Source organism: Arachis hypogaea, chromosome 15, assembly GCF_003086295.3.
Source record: "Arachis hypogaea cultivar Tifrunner chromosome 15, arahy.Tifrunner.gnm2.J5K5, whole genome shotgun sequence".
Taxonomy (NCBI): Eukaryota; Viridiplantae; Streptophyta; class Magnoliopsida; order Fabales; family Fabaceae; genus Arachis; species Arachis hypogaea.
This window is the reverse complement of record NC_092050.1, coordinates 143,710,817-143,726,587: the sequence shown is the minus strand read 5'-3', so window position 1 is coordinate 143,726,587 and position 15,771 is coordinate 143,710,817.

The following is a 15,771-nucleotide window of genomic DNA, read 5'->3' as shown; positions in this document are numbered from 1 at the left end:
GAGGGTCAGGCTGGTATGTAAAGTGACTTTAATTTTGTTAATAACTTAGTTATATTTTTTTTGCATATTAGTACTAGGCATCCTAATCATATTGTTTCAGTGCAACATGTGTAGTCAAAGTCGTTGGATCGCAAGACGACGTTGGCGGAGACATTCAAGTACATCCACATGCTGAAGGAGAACAAAGAGACATACTGATCAACAGCCTTAGGACCATTATGTGAGTAAACATACATACATCTGATTATTTTCTGCTATAAAATTATTAGAGATTAACTGTATATCTGTCAACGTACTAATCACAATAACTTGTGTTAATCACACAAGAGTCCTACACACAGAGACTAGAGGTCGCGACTCAGCAGTCTTAATAAGGTGGGAAGGACGCTGCTAATGGCTTTGCAACTACAATACTCGATCCTGATGCGGTTTGGCGCGAGATGACCTCAGCACGGGATGGGGTCGTTCTTTGCCAGCAGCTAGGGGTGTACATGAGCCGGGCCACACCGGGTTTGGCTTAACCCACACCCAACCCGAAATATAGACTGGGCCTAATTTTTAGACCCTAACCCGATCCTAGACCCGATGAAACCTACGCACCTTCGGGCCAGGTGAAAACCAGATAAAAACCGGGTGAAAACCAGGTCTTTAGCATGTAAAAATCACCTAATCTCCAACCATTATTTCACAATTCACATAGTAAAATTCACTTAAAAAAATATAACAAGAACCAACCCTTCTCTAAAATTAAAGCATAACCATAATCAATACTAATATTGTCTAATAACACCAAATATTTAAATCAATACAAATAACACAATATTATGCATTAGTCTAAAGTGTTATGCATTTTAAACATAAAATATTAACTTATAATCTTATAATGACTAATAACACAAAATATTAAGGTTTACAATATTTAAACTCCATATAAGAATAGCCATCATCCATCAATAATAACACAAAATATTAATTGTGTATGATAACCGGGCCACCGGGCCGAGTTCGGGTGACCCGAGCTATGGCCCAGACCCGACTCGAAATAATGACCGGGTCTATTTTTGAAACTCTTACCCGGCCCTAGACCCGATGAAATCACACTAAATTAGCCCTTGAAATGTTTGGGGCCGGGTCGGGTCTTCGGGCCGGGGCGGGTCATGTACACCCCTACCAGCAGCCTCCGCACATCCACGTTAAGGCCATCATCAGGCTCCGCCACCAGTCAAGCCGTCGAGCTCGAGGAAGGCATGCCTTTGAGACTGTAGATGCAGGAGCTCCAGCGTAGCCTTCAGCAGCAGGCTCATGAGCTTAACGATTATCAAGAGATATCAGGAGATCATCAACTGCGTAACGTCTACGGATGAGCTTAAGTTAGAGTGGAGGGAGTCGCTAGAGTGGATGCAACGTATGGAGGATTAGATAGAGGTGTACCAAGTCCAGATGCGCGCCACTGGTATCGACCTTGCTGGTAGCATATGAACATCACCGCCTTCTGCGCTGCCGACTCAAGACCACGGGACCGATGACGACTACCTAGATCTGTAGCTATTAGTTTTTCATTTATTGTTTCATTGTATTTATTTGATGTATTTGACTTTTAATTTATTTGAGCATTGTATTATTTATTTTAAATAAAAGTTTTTCATTATTTATGAATGGATCACTAATTATGTGAAAAAATTTAAATTTAAAATTAAAATTGACCATTTATTTCAAATTTAAAAAAATGACATTACCGTCGGAATTATCGTAGGAATAATCCGACGGTAATAGTGCGCAAAACAATATTTTTTGGCACCAAAAATACTGTCAGAAGAATCTGGCAGTAACCAATTGATTTTCCAAGCCAACACTCTGTCACAAAATCCGACGGTAAACGAAAAAATTCTGACAGTAAATATTTACCGATGAGGTTTATGTCGTTTGATTTTTTTACGGTAAATCCCACGGTAATTAAATTATCGTTGGATTTTATTCGTTTTTTCGACATTAAATCCGACGGTATTCAGCGTTTTTCTTGTTGTGGTATGTTATATCTCCATTATGTTATATAGTAAGTATTTAATTTATTTTTTTAAAAAGGAAGAACGGACAAAAATACACATAAATTTTCACACGATAGATAGATATGCACTCCATTTTTTTAATGAGTCATGTGTACACACCGATATCAAGTTCATTCGTTGGTCATTTTTACCCTTTCGCTGTTTGAGTAAATTTTTCGGCAATAATTATTGTCAGGTGATATCTTATTTGTCATGGTGGCACCATGCATTGTGTGATATGACCCTTTTAATTTGATAACACACTAAAAAATAATTATTAAGTTGTTGAATTTATTAAATTAGAATAAAAAAGTTTTATAAGTTATAACGTCTCTTTGTTATCTTCTCATCTCTCTCAAAAATTACTTCGAACAGAGTCCAGGGTTTTAGACTGTTTTGAGTGCCCAATAGAGAGTATTAGACTGTTTTGAGTATGTGTATTTTATGATTGTTTATTGATACTTTTCATTAATGATTGTAATGCCTTGCAAGTAGAAGTGAAAATATGTGATAAGGTTGTTTTGTAACTTTTATTTGTATTAAATTTAAAAGAAATGTCTACATCAATGTTATTTCTAAAACAAGTTTATTTCAATAAATAATTAATTGCTAATTCATAATAATGAATACTTGATCAACAATTAGATGGACAATAATAAATAAATATAATTAGAAATTATCTTCAAAAATCAACTGAGACACAAGTCATGAAAACAGAAATCTAAATACCAAACTATAATTTACATTACAAAATAACAAACAATAAGTATATGCTTATCATCATCAAAATAGAGGACTAAATCAAAACGACAATTATCTTAAACAAGAACAGAGAGTCAAGTATTGGAGTAGTATCTAAATGAGCAATCGATTCTAGATTTGTAAATAAGGTGTCACTTGTGTAACTCCTGTCAGAAAAGTTACTAAGGCAATAGAATACTAGAAATAATTAACATATTTAATATTAGGGAAAAAAGTAGATAGGTTCCTGACTTTTTAAATTTTTGACAAATACATCCCTGATAAAGTTTAAATACAAAAAAGTCTTTGACTTTAATAAACGGAGGACGACAATTTAATCTTTCCGTCTATTTGCCTCTCATACACCAAACGGAATTGGCTGACGTGGCTGAAACGGTGTCCAAGTGTCCGTTACGGTGCCACGCTAGAAGGAGAATAAAGTTCGAAGGACAAATAAGTTCTTGACGTCATTTTGCAAATAAAGTTCGAAGGACAAATAGGTCCTTGAGAATTTAGTTCATTATGCTTCTATATGTATCATATATTACTATCTAATTGAAATATACTTATATTATGTATCATATATTACTATCTAATTTACTAATCAAATGTGTCACATGACACTCTTATTAAAATTGAGAGAAATTTTTTTTTTCAAAATTGATAAACTCCTTTCCTAAATTCTCTCATCTACCTTTCTCCATTTTTCTATTTCTCTCTACTATTTTTACTCTATATATAATTATATTTTATATTAGTAATTTGACAAATCAAAATATGTCATCCGATATTTTTTTACAATTAAAATATTTTAAATATAAAAATATACACATTAAATTATTTTAAATTTTAGATAACGAATGTTAAAATTAATTATTAATAAAAAATTAGACTTTTTCATATAAAAATAATAACTAAATGCTAGTTCTAATATAATACACAAATACACTACTGCTAACTTAATACATGAATGATGCACAAATAAACTAATCCTAACTTGATGCATAAATGAACTCATGTTAACTAATGCCACTGGTATGATGAAAACTGAACTAATGCAATTTAACAAATTCTAATATAATACACAAATGCACTAAAACTGAACTAATGCAATTTAAGGAAAAAAAAGTAGAAACAGAACAAGCTCAATTTCTGTAATTTTAATACAAATAATTTAAATTGCAGAATACAACAAGTTAACTAGATTTCAAAATACAAGCATAATTTTATAAACTAAATTCTCATAATAGAAGCATAATAGAAGTATAATGAACTAAATTCTCAAGAACCTATTTGTCCTTCGAACTTTATTTGCAAAATGACCTCAAGGACTTATTTGTTCTTCGAACTTTATTCCCCTTCCAGCGTGGTACCGTAACGGACACCTGGATATCGTTTCAACTACGTCAGCCAATTCCGTTTGGTGTATGAGAGACAAATAGACGGAAGGACTAAATTATTCTCCGTTTGTTAAAGTCAGGAACTTTTTTGTATTTAAATTTTGTCAGAGATGTATTTGTCAAAATTTTAAAAAATCAAAGACCTATCTATCTTTTTTCCTTAATATTAATGTGTATATATAACTCACTAAAAAATAGAATATATATTTATTTATCGTACATGTACATTTTTATCTATTTTTTTTTATAAAAATAATAATAACAATAAATAAATGGAGTGAATGAGATGAGACAGACAAAATTGCATGATCGACTTGATTGGGATATTGAAGGTACAGCTAGACTTTGGTTACGCTCCATATTCATGCATGTTTTTTCACAGATTCTCAGTATTGTAGGTCAATAAATGTCTCTATAGTCCAGAGGAGGATCACTGGTTAGAAGTTAGAACCTTCCCTAGGTAAACCTTCTTTAATTGGTAAACTCTCAATAAAAATATTAATGTAATAATAAGCTATTATAGGAATCTTTAAAAAGTCCAAACTCATTTTTCCGGTCTCTAAAAGTGTAACACTTGCATCATATGGTTTTGTGTTGTATAAAAATGTTGGGAAAATAAGATCTTAATTTGTGTGGTCAACAGAAGTACCATATTATTTATTACCTAAAATCAATTTCAAGGACAGAAAAACAATTGATTAATAAAATTGCTTTCATCATTGTTGTGATAAAAATGGGACGTGGATGTCCATTTCCATGCAGTACTCACATTCTCAAAGAAGGAATAATAATTAATGAATGTTAAAATTGATCCCCCTCATACATGTATAAATAGAGGCATTTGCTTCCGAGAAAAACAAGTAAGTAATAAATCACAAATCAATTCTCTCTCTTATTTTACTGAACAATATTTCTCTTTCTCATATATATATATATCTCTTATTTTATATACATTACATCATATAATATTAAGTGAATAGATAAATTTCTTACATTATAGTGAGATACGAGCATATTTATATTTCTATATTTTATAATTATTTTTTTTCTTTATTTATTTTACAACACGTTATCAGCACGAGACTCTGATCAAATTTTTAGGAAGACTCAGGTAACAAATTTTCATTATGTCAAAACTCTCTCATCTTGAATTCAATGCTCTTGATATATCTGGAAACAATTATTTATCATGGATACTAGATGCTGAAATTCATCTTGATTCAATGGATCTTGGAGATACCATTAAGGCTGAAAATAATGCATCACAGAAGGATAAAGCCAAAGCCATGATTTTTCTTCGTCGTCATCTTGACGAAGGATTGAAAAATGAATATCTCACATTAAAAGATCCTGCAGATCTTTAGAAAGACCTTGAAGAAAGGTATAATCATCAGAAAACGGTGATACTTCCTCAAGCTCGATATGAATGGACGCACTTGCGTCTACAAGATTTTAAATCTATAAATGAATATAATTCTGCAATGTTTCGAATCACCTCACGAATGAAATTATGTGGGAAAAAGATAACTGATCATGATATGTTGGAGAAAACTTTCTCAACCTTCCATGCCTCGAATGTGCTCCTGCAGCAGCAGTATCGAGAAAAAGGGTTTAAAAAAATATTCTGAGTTAATTTCTTACCTTCTTGTTGCTGAACGCAACAATGAATTGCTATTAAAAAATCATAAAGCGTGCCCGGCTGGCGCCGCCCCATTTTCTGAAGTAAATGCGGCAAATTACCCCAGAAGAGGTAAATGGCAAGGTTTTAATAACAAGAAAAATTATGGAAGAAAAAGGAATTATATTCAAAAGAGAGGATCTCACCAGAAGTGGGATAAAGAAAGAAATATCGGACAGAATAAATCAACAGAGGATAAGTGTTTCTGTTGTGGTGGAAAGGGCCATTGGTCACGTACCTGTCGTACCCCAAGGCACCTAGTCGATCTTTACCAGGCATCTTTGAAAAAGGACGACAAGGGAAAAGAGTCGAATTTTGTTTCAAATGATGCTGAAAATTTCACCACTCATTATGATGTATCTGATTTCTTTGAGGACCCTGAAGGAAATATTGGTCATTTGATCAATGATGGAATAGTTTAATATGTGGGATTGTGAAGTATCTATGTAAATAAATAATGTAAAGAACTTATTGTTAAGTTTTATTTTCTATGTATTTAAGTTTCAAATGTGATGTATATAAATAATGAAATATTAATGTTTATGAATTTTGAAATCATTAAATGTGTCAAATTTTAAAATAAAGTTTTAGTATATGACATTATTTTTATGTGTAGTATTTCTTAGAAAAATAATTCTGATCAAGTATTCAATTTAACTGTACATACTACTCATTTTATTATTATTTGTCTTTGAAGAGAATGGCAAGGATATGTAATGAAGATGTATGCCTTGCGGATAGTGCAAGTTCGCACACTATTCTCAAAAGTGATATATATTTTACCCATCTTGTGCCAAAAGAAGAATGTGTTAATACTATTATTGGCTCAGGCAATGTGATAGAAGGCTCCGGAAGAGCTATAATTTTATTTCCTGGAGGAACAAAATTTATAATAAATAATGCACTGTTGTCTACCAAGTCTCGAAGAAACTTGTTGAGTTTTAAAGATATTCGCCGAAATGGATATCATATTGAGACTATGAATGAGGAAAATCATGAGTACTTATATATCACAACTCATGATTCAAATAAGAAAGTTATATTAGAAAAATTACCCTCACTTTCATCTGGGTTATATTACACCAAGATTAGTGCAATAGAATCACATGCCATTGTAAATCAGAAGTTTACTAGCCCAAATGAATTCATAACTTGGCATGATAGATTGGGTCATCCGGAAACAACCATGATACAGAGAATTATTGAAAACTCCCATGAACATTCCCTAAAGAACCAGAAGATTCTCAAAACTAGTGAATTTTGTTGTGCTGTATGTTCTCAGGGAAAGTTAATATTAAGGCCATCACCAGTAAAGATTGGATTTGAGTCACCTGAATTCCTAGAAAGGATTCAAGGTGATATATGTGGACCTATTCATCCACCATGTGGATCTTTTAGATATTTTATGGTCCTGATAGACACATTTTCGAGATGGTCACATGTGTGCTTATTATCTTCTCGCAACCTGGCGTTTGTGAGATTACTGGCTCAAATTATTCGATTAAAAGTACAATTTTTAGAAAATCCAATCAAAGCAATTCGTCTTGATAATGCTGGTGAATTTACTTCCCAAGCTTTTGATGCTTATTGTATGGCTAATGGAATAAGTGTTGAACATCTAGTAGCTTATGTTCACATACAAAATGGGTTAGCAGAATCACTTATTAAACGCCTCCAGTTAATTGCTAGACCCTTATTTATGAGAACAAATCTCCCAACCTCGGTTTGGGGGCATGCTGTTTTACATGCCGCAGCACTTATTCGTTTGAGGCCAACGAGTTATCATCAGTTCTCTCCTATGCAATTAGCTTTTGGCCAGCAGCCAAATATTTCCCATTTAAGAATATTTGGGTGTGCGATATATGTTCCCATTGCACCACCTAATCGCACCAAAATATGACCCCAAAGAAAATTGGGGATATATGTTGGATATGATTCTCCCTCTATAGTGAGGTATCTTGAGATACAAACTGGAGATGTATTTAAAGCTCGGTTTGTGGATTGTCATTTTGATGAATCAAAATTTCCAACATTAGGAGGGGAGAATAAGTTTCTTGAAAAGGAACTTAATTGGAATGCATCATCCTTGATGCATTTAGATCCTTGATCAAGGCAATGTGAACTAGAAGTTCAGAAGATTATACATTTGCAAAGAATAGCAAATAAATTGCCTGATGCATTTTCCGATACAAAAAGGATAACCAAATCTTATATACCAGCGGAAAATGCCCCAATACAAATTGATGTCCCAGTTGGACAAATTGCCACCGAAGTAAATACACGCCAGAAGCGTGGCAGGCCTGTCGATTCTAAAGACAAAAATCCTCGAAAGAGAAAAGAGGTAAATATTATTCCTGTTGAAAAAGACATAGTAGAGACACCTGCAGTTGTCCAAAATTCTGATATAGTTTTAACGCCAGAAGACGTTCAGGTACCTGAAAATAGTGAAAATACGAGATCTCGATAAATTATGTCTTTACAGGAGAGAAATGGGACCGAAATAAGACAATTGTCAATGAAATATTTGCATATAATGTGGCATTAAATATCATGCATGAAAGTAAGGATCTTGAGCCAAGATCAGTCGAAGAATGTCGACAAAGAAATGATTGGCCAAAATGGGAAGCAGCCATGAAGGCTGAATTAGACTCACTTGCAAAACGTGAAGTTTTTGGACCTGTAGTCCGTACACCTGAAGATGTAAAACCTGTTGAATACCGATGGGCATTTGTGAGAAAACGAAATGAGAAAAATAAAGTTGTGTGCTATAAAGCCCGACTTGTGGCACAAGGTTTTCACAAAGGCCCGATATAGATTATGAAGAAACGTATTCCCCTATAGTGGATGCGATAACATTGCGTTATGTGGTCAGTTTATCTGCATATCATAAACTGCATATGCATTTAATGGATGTGGTAACAGCCTACTTATACGGCTCATTAGATCGGGATATCTATATGAAAGTCCCTAAAGGACTAAAGATATCTAAACCATCCAATGAATATTCGCAAGGATTATACTCAGTCAAATTGCAAAGATCTTTATATGGTTTGAAGCAATTTGGACGAATGTGGTATAATCGTCTTACTGAGTATCTGGCCAAAAATGGATTCAAGAATGATTATATCTGTCCATGTGTTTTCATAAAGAAAACTACATCTGGATTCATTATTATTGCTGTGTAGTTGATGATTTAAATATCATTGGGACTCTTGAAGAGATTCCAACAATAATAAAAACTCTAAAAGAAGAGTTTGAGATGAAAGATCTTGGAAGGACTAAATTTTGTCTCGGCCTGCAGATCGAGCATATAAAAAATGGGATCTTTATTCATCAAACAACATACACAGAAAAGATCTTGAAGAGATTTTATATGGATAAGTCACATCTCTTGAGTACCCCAATGATCGTAAGATCTTTGGATATGGAGAAGGATCAATTCCGTCCTAAAGAAGAAAATGAAGATATCCTTGGTCCTGAAGTACCATATCTTAGTGCCATTGGAGCGCTAATGTATCTTGCTAATAATACAAGACCTAATATATCATTTGCTGTGAATTTACTAGCAAGGTATAGTTCCTCTCCAACCAGAAGATATTGGAGTGGAATCAAGCAAATCTTTCGATATCTTCATGGAACGGTTGATATGGGATTGTTTTATCCCTATGGATCCAAGTCACAACTAGTTGGCTATGCAGATGCCAGATACTTGTCTGATCCACATAAAGGGAGATCTCAAACAGGATACCTATTCACATATGGTGGTACAGCTATATCTTGGAGGTCCACGAAACAGACGATTGCTGCAACATCCTCTAATCATGCTGAAATACTGGCGATTCATGAAGCTAGTCGCGAGTGTTTTTAGCTGAGGAGTCTGATTCAATATATTCTATCATCATGTGGACTGATTGATCATAAGATAGCTCCAACTGTCATGTTTGAAGATAATACAGCATGCATTGCTCAACTTAAGGGTGGATACATCAAAGGTGATAGAACAAAGCATATTTCTCCCAAATTCTTCTTCACTCATGATCTTCAAAATCAAGGGACAATTGATGTCCAACAGATCCGCTCAGGTGACAATCTGGCAGATTTATTTACAAAGTCACTCCCAAAATCCTCCTTTGAAAGATTGGTACATGAGATTGGGATGTGCCGATTTCGAGACATTAAATGATGTCGATAAGAGGGGGAGACTGTACTCTTTTTTCCTTGGTCAGGTTTTTTTTCCATTGGATTTTTCTTGACAAGGTTTTTTAATGAGGCAATCCCCAAGGATATTGTACTCTTTTTCCTTCACTAAGGTTTTTTCCTACTGGATTTTTCTTTAGTAAGGTTTTAACGATGAAATAATCCTAAATGGGCATCCAAGGGGGAGTGTTGTGATAAGAATGGGACGTAGATGCCCATTCCCATGCAGTACTCACATTCTCAAAGAAGGAATAATAATTAATGAATGTTGAAATTGATCCCCCTCATACATGTATAAATAGAGGCATTTGCCTCCGAAAAAAGCAAGCAAGTGATAAATCACAAATCAATTCTCTCTCTTATTTTACTGAGCAATATTTCTCTTTCTCATTATATATATATATATATCCCTCTCTTATTTTATATACATTACATCATATAATATTAAGTGAATAGATAAATTTCTTATATTATAGTGAGATACGAGCATATTTATATTTCTATATTTTATAATTATTTCTCTTCTTTATTTATTTTACAACAATCATCAAGTTTTTGATGGTCTAAAAAATGGGGGGTTGAATCTATGACATTATTTTAAATTTGATTAATTAATTTTTAAATTAGAAATAAAATTTTGCTTCTGTTCAAATTGCAAGATGGATTATGCAGGAGACAATTTTATTTTGTTTCATAACGATCGAAAATAGAAACAGAGCAGGAAAAAAGAAAATGACACAACCATGTATCCTGGTTCAGCTACCTTTTGTAATGTAGCCTACATTCAATCTCTACCACAACAGAAGCGAAATTTTCACTATCTTTTCAAGTATTACATACACTAATTTCCAAGAATTTAACTTTATTCTATCAGGGACAAACCAAACTTCTACCCAAGCTTGATTTGGGTAGGTTCATTATCTAGACTTTCAATCAGTAAGTGCTCACTCAACTTAGCAAGGGAATCCTCTCAAGATCATGATACCACCACTAAGTGCTTACCCAACTTAGTAAGGGATACCTCTCAGATACAAGATATAAAGTAGAAATACAATTAAAAGAGACATGACATAATATTGGCTTTTCTCTCTAAGTACTTCTCTTTGTTTTTTCTCTCAATGACTTTTTCTTAATGCCTCACATATATGCCGTTTACCATTGAAGTGAAACAAAAAAAGATAAAACATAGAAACAACATATTTAATGGTAGACCATGAAAAAGATGATGTTGAACAGCTCTGAAGCTATATGATGAATCGAATTTAGCTCTCTCATGTGAAGCTCTTCATTTTGGCAGAATGTTCCTTAGATGTAAAAATACTATCCAAAATGTTGAGCAAGAATAGTAGAGAAGCTCTCAATCAAATACCGTTTATGGTTCTCTCTCCTTGGCCAAATTGAAGTTGATTTCTCCTTTTTGTATGGAGTCCTATATGCACGGCTAGGGATTGCTTTCCTAAGTCAACTCCTTGAATCTTAAACCAGCTGAAGTCCTCTCTTTTTTTTATCAGACCAGAATATCAGGAATTTGATATTAAAGTTAAGCACAACATAGGAGAGATAAGTAGCAGCAACTTCATTGATCTGGTATCCTTAATGAGTTTACCAAATCTAAATCCTTAATCTTATACTTTGGCCCCAAATTTTAATATTAGCTATTGATTCATAGTAGAAGGAGGTAGACTCCATTTTTTTTTTGTTATCCGAAATTGCATGTGCAAAGAGAAAGAGGATTCAACAAGTAATTAACTTGCATGTTAATAAAAATATTTACATCTTTCTTCTGATTTAGCCTAACTTTAGCAGATTACTTTCAACTCCTATTTGATTTGACATAGCCTCCAATATTTGCTTTTCTTTCCTTCCTTTTTGCTGCTTAGTAAAAAGGCAAACTTCTCTTTCTTCTTTGTGACTTATTCGAATCACCAGAACTCCACCAATAACTAGATATTTTTCTTTCATGAAGGCAATAAACTGGACTAAGAACTTGATCTAAGTAGTTAAGGTTCAGATACTTAGTTCTATTGTTTGGGCTACACAATAACACTTGGGCTTGATTGATTATAAATATATTTAACTTGGCATGGTTTATTCATATACCAGCTTTTTTTGTTTTGTTTTGTCCAACTATCAATAGCATAGGCAAGATGTATTTCTTATTGGGCTTCTCTATCAAAAACAGATTTGAACCTGCACTATGAACATTCACATCAAATAAATTTTTGGACTTTCAACTCAACCAAATATATGTTTGTCATCATCAAAACAAAGTTTATTATTTTTTAAACTCAACAATCTCTCCCTTAATGACAAACATGATATATGAGGTATTAATCAAAGGAATTGAAATAGAACAAGTTTATAGACTTTTCCTTAATGATACCATATTAACTTGATGTACTCCCCCTTTCTTTTATAAGGGTTGCTCCACCTTAATGTATGCTTATCGCTTAATCTGAGGACACAAACAATAATACCAACAAAATAATCCAATGTATATACATGCTTATCTACAATTTCGTAGTTGTACAAAAGCAGAATAATTCATACAAGAAAATATTACAAACTATTTAAAAATTATCTTATATAGCAGTATGGTAAGCAACAATTCAGCAGTACAAGTATAAACACAACATAATCAAAAGCACATAAGTATCCATAAAATTCGAAAACGAGTTTAATTTTCAAAACTAACCAAAACTAATAACCAATAATCTCAGTAAGCTTTATTAAGCCTCATATATACATTTTCTCTCACTTTTGTTCAAGGTGGGAAAAAAATAAAAAATAAAACGAAGAACAAAACCTGCAAAATAATATGTTAGAGGAATGTGAAAACTAAAGGTTTCATTCTTAAAATATTGTGAAAATAATCTAGAAAACAAATGAAGGTAATGTTTCAAAGAAAATAACATCATAAGTGTAGCAAAGTAGTATTAGCTATCAGTACCAAATAAAGCTGTCAAAAAAGATAAAATTAAGATATGCAAAATGTTTAAAAGATGATGAAGGATCAATCCTTGGTACAACCTAATATAGCCCATATAGAAGATTTCAGAAAACAAAAGGAATCACATATGTAATAAAATTTAAGCACGGTTCATGTCTTTTTCTCTACACTTAAAAATTCATATCACTTATTACTTATCCAACAAATGCCTCTTTGACCTGCGGAACAAAACTCTCAAAAAAGACATTAATAAGATCAAAATAGAAGTTGTAATTTTTTTAAAAATTGAAATGATGAGTATGAGAAATGTGAAGAGACATGCAAGATGTATAAAGAGGTTTGCTTTGCAACTACAGCAAGTTAAGAGTGTTCTTGAAAAAAGAAAAGTTTAAAACCCAATAAAACTTGATTTGAAAAGAATTTGACCTAAGGTTAAAAAGGTATGCTTCAAAATAATTGTTTAAAATGCAGAAAAGACAAAAAATTGAAAGTGATTTTTAATATATGACAAAAACCAACGAGGTATACTCATGTTCATACAAATTCATATTGGGTCCAAGAAGGGTTGTGTTTAAGGAAATACATAGGACCACTTGATATCAGAAAAGAATGTTTGACCTACTTAAAATTATTTCAAAGATAAAATTCAGATTCAATGCTCCATATTAAAAGTCCTTCATCTGCCCAGAAATGTCTCATTTCGACCTGTGAGACAAAAATTTCATACTCAACATCAGCAAGATTTAAAACAAAGATTCATAACAGAATATGCCTAAGTTCATTCTTAATTTGCAGAACCTGTCTTCAGCCAAAGGTTTTGTGAATATATCATCCAGTTGTTCCTCCGGTTTAACAATTTGAATGTCAATATTTTTCTTTTGAACATGTTTTCTTATTGAGTAAAATCTCACTTCAATATGTTTTGTTCTTGAGTGTAAAACAGGATTTTTTAAAAAATTAATGGCATTCATGTTATCACAAAACAAGGAAATATGTTCTGCTTTTGCAATCGGCTAACTGGGTTTTCAACTATAACAATTGAGAACAAGATGAGGTAGCAATGTATTCAACTTCGGCAGTGGACAAGGTTATAGTGGATTGCTTGTTGCTTGACCACATGTTTAGAGACCTGCCAAAAAAATAGCAAATATCATAAGTGTTTCTCCTATCCACTCTATCTCTAGCAAAATCTGTATCACAATACCTAACTACAGAAAAATCATTAGACCTAGGATATCATAAACTAAAGTTGGACGTGCCATAAACATATCTATGATTCTTTTAACTATAGAAAGATGTGACTCTTTTGGTTGTGATTGAAATCTTGAACAAACTTTAACACTTTGCACAATGTCCGGTCTAGAGGATGTAAGATACATAAGAGAACCTATCTTTCCTTTATACCTAGTTTCATCAACATCTTTTCCAGTTTCATCCTTTTCTAACTGCGAGTTCGGATGCATTGGAGAGCCCATGGGATTGGCATTCTCCAATCCAAATTTCTTAACTAGTTTCTTGGCATACTTTTCTTGATAAACAAAAATAAGATTTGATGTTTGTTTAATTTGATGTTTGTTTAATTTGAATTTCAAGGAAAAAGTTAAGTTCGCACATCATGCTTATGTTAAATTCACTTGTCATGAGATTGCTAAAATCAACACAAAGGGACTCATCGGCTGAACCAAAAATTATATCATTAACATAAATTTGCACTAGGATGAAAAAGTCTTAGAATTTTTAATGAAGAGAGTAGTATCAGTGGTGCCTCTTTGAAAACCATTTTTTTCAAAAGAAAAGAACTAAATCTTTCATATCAAACTATTGGAACTTGTCTTAAACCATAAAGGACTTTTGAAAGCTTGAAAACATGGTTTGCGAATTCTTTATTTGTAAATTCTTGAATCTATGGTCTTATTTTAAACTTGATTAATTAATCCTCAAACTAGAAAATAAAACTTTGCTTCTATTTAGACTGCGAGATGGATTATAAAGGAGACAATTTCATTTTATCTCATAACAATAAAAATAAAAAACAAAAACAGAGTAGGGAAGAAAAAAAATAGCACAGCCATGTATCTTGATTCAGCTACCTTTTGCAATGTAGCTTACATCCAGTCTCCACCACAACAGAGGTGGAATTTTCACTATCTTTTCAAATATTACCAATTTCTAAAAATTCAACCTAATCCTATTAGAGACAAACTAAACTTCTACCCAAACTTGATTTGGCTAGGTTCACTCCCTAGACTTTTAACCATTAAGTGCTTACCCAACTTAGTAAGAAAATTCTCTCCGAATTATGATACAATTACTAAGTGCTCACCCAACATGGCTTTTCTCTCTAAGTATATCTCTTTGCCTTTTCTTTCAATGGTTTTTTCTTAATACCTCACATATATGTCTTTTACCACTGAAGTGAAAAAAAAAAGATAAAACATGAAAATAAAATATTCAATGATAGACCATAAAGGAGATGATGTTGAACAACTCTGAAATTATAGGATGAACCGGATTTAGCTCTCTCATGTGAAGCTCTTCATCTTGACGAAATGTTCATTTGATGTAGAAATACTATCCAAAATGTTGAGCAAGAACAGTAGAGAAGCTCTCAATCAAACATCATTTCTGGTTCTCTCTCCTTGACCAAATTAAAGTTGATTTCTCTTTTTTGTATGGAGTTCTGTAGCCACAGCTAGGGGTTTGCTTTTCTAAGTCAACTCCTTGAATCTTGAACCAATTGAAGTCCTCCCTTTCTTTTCT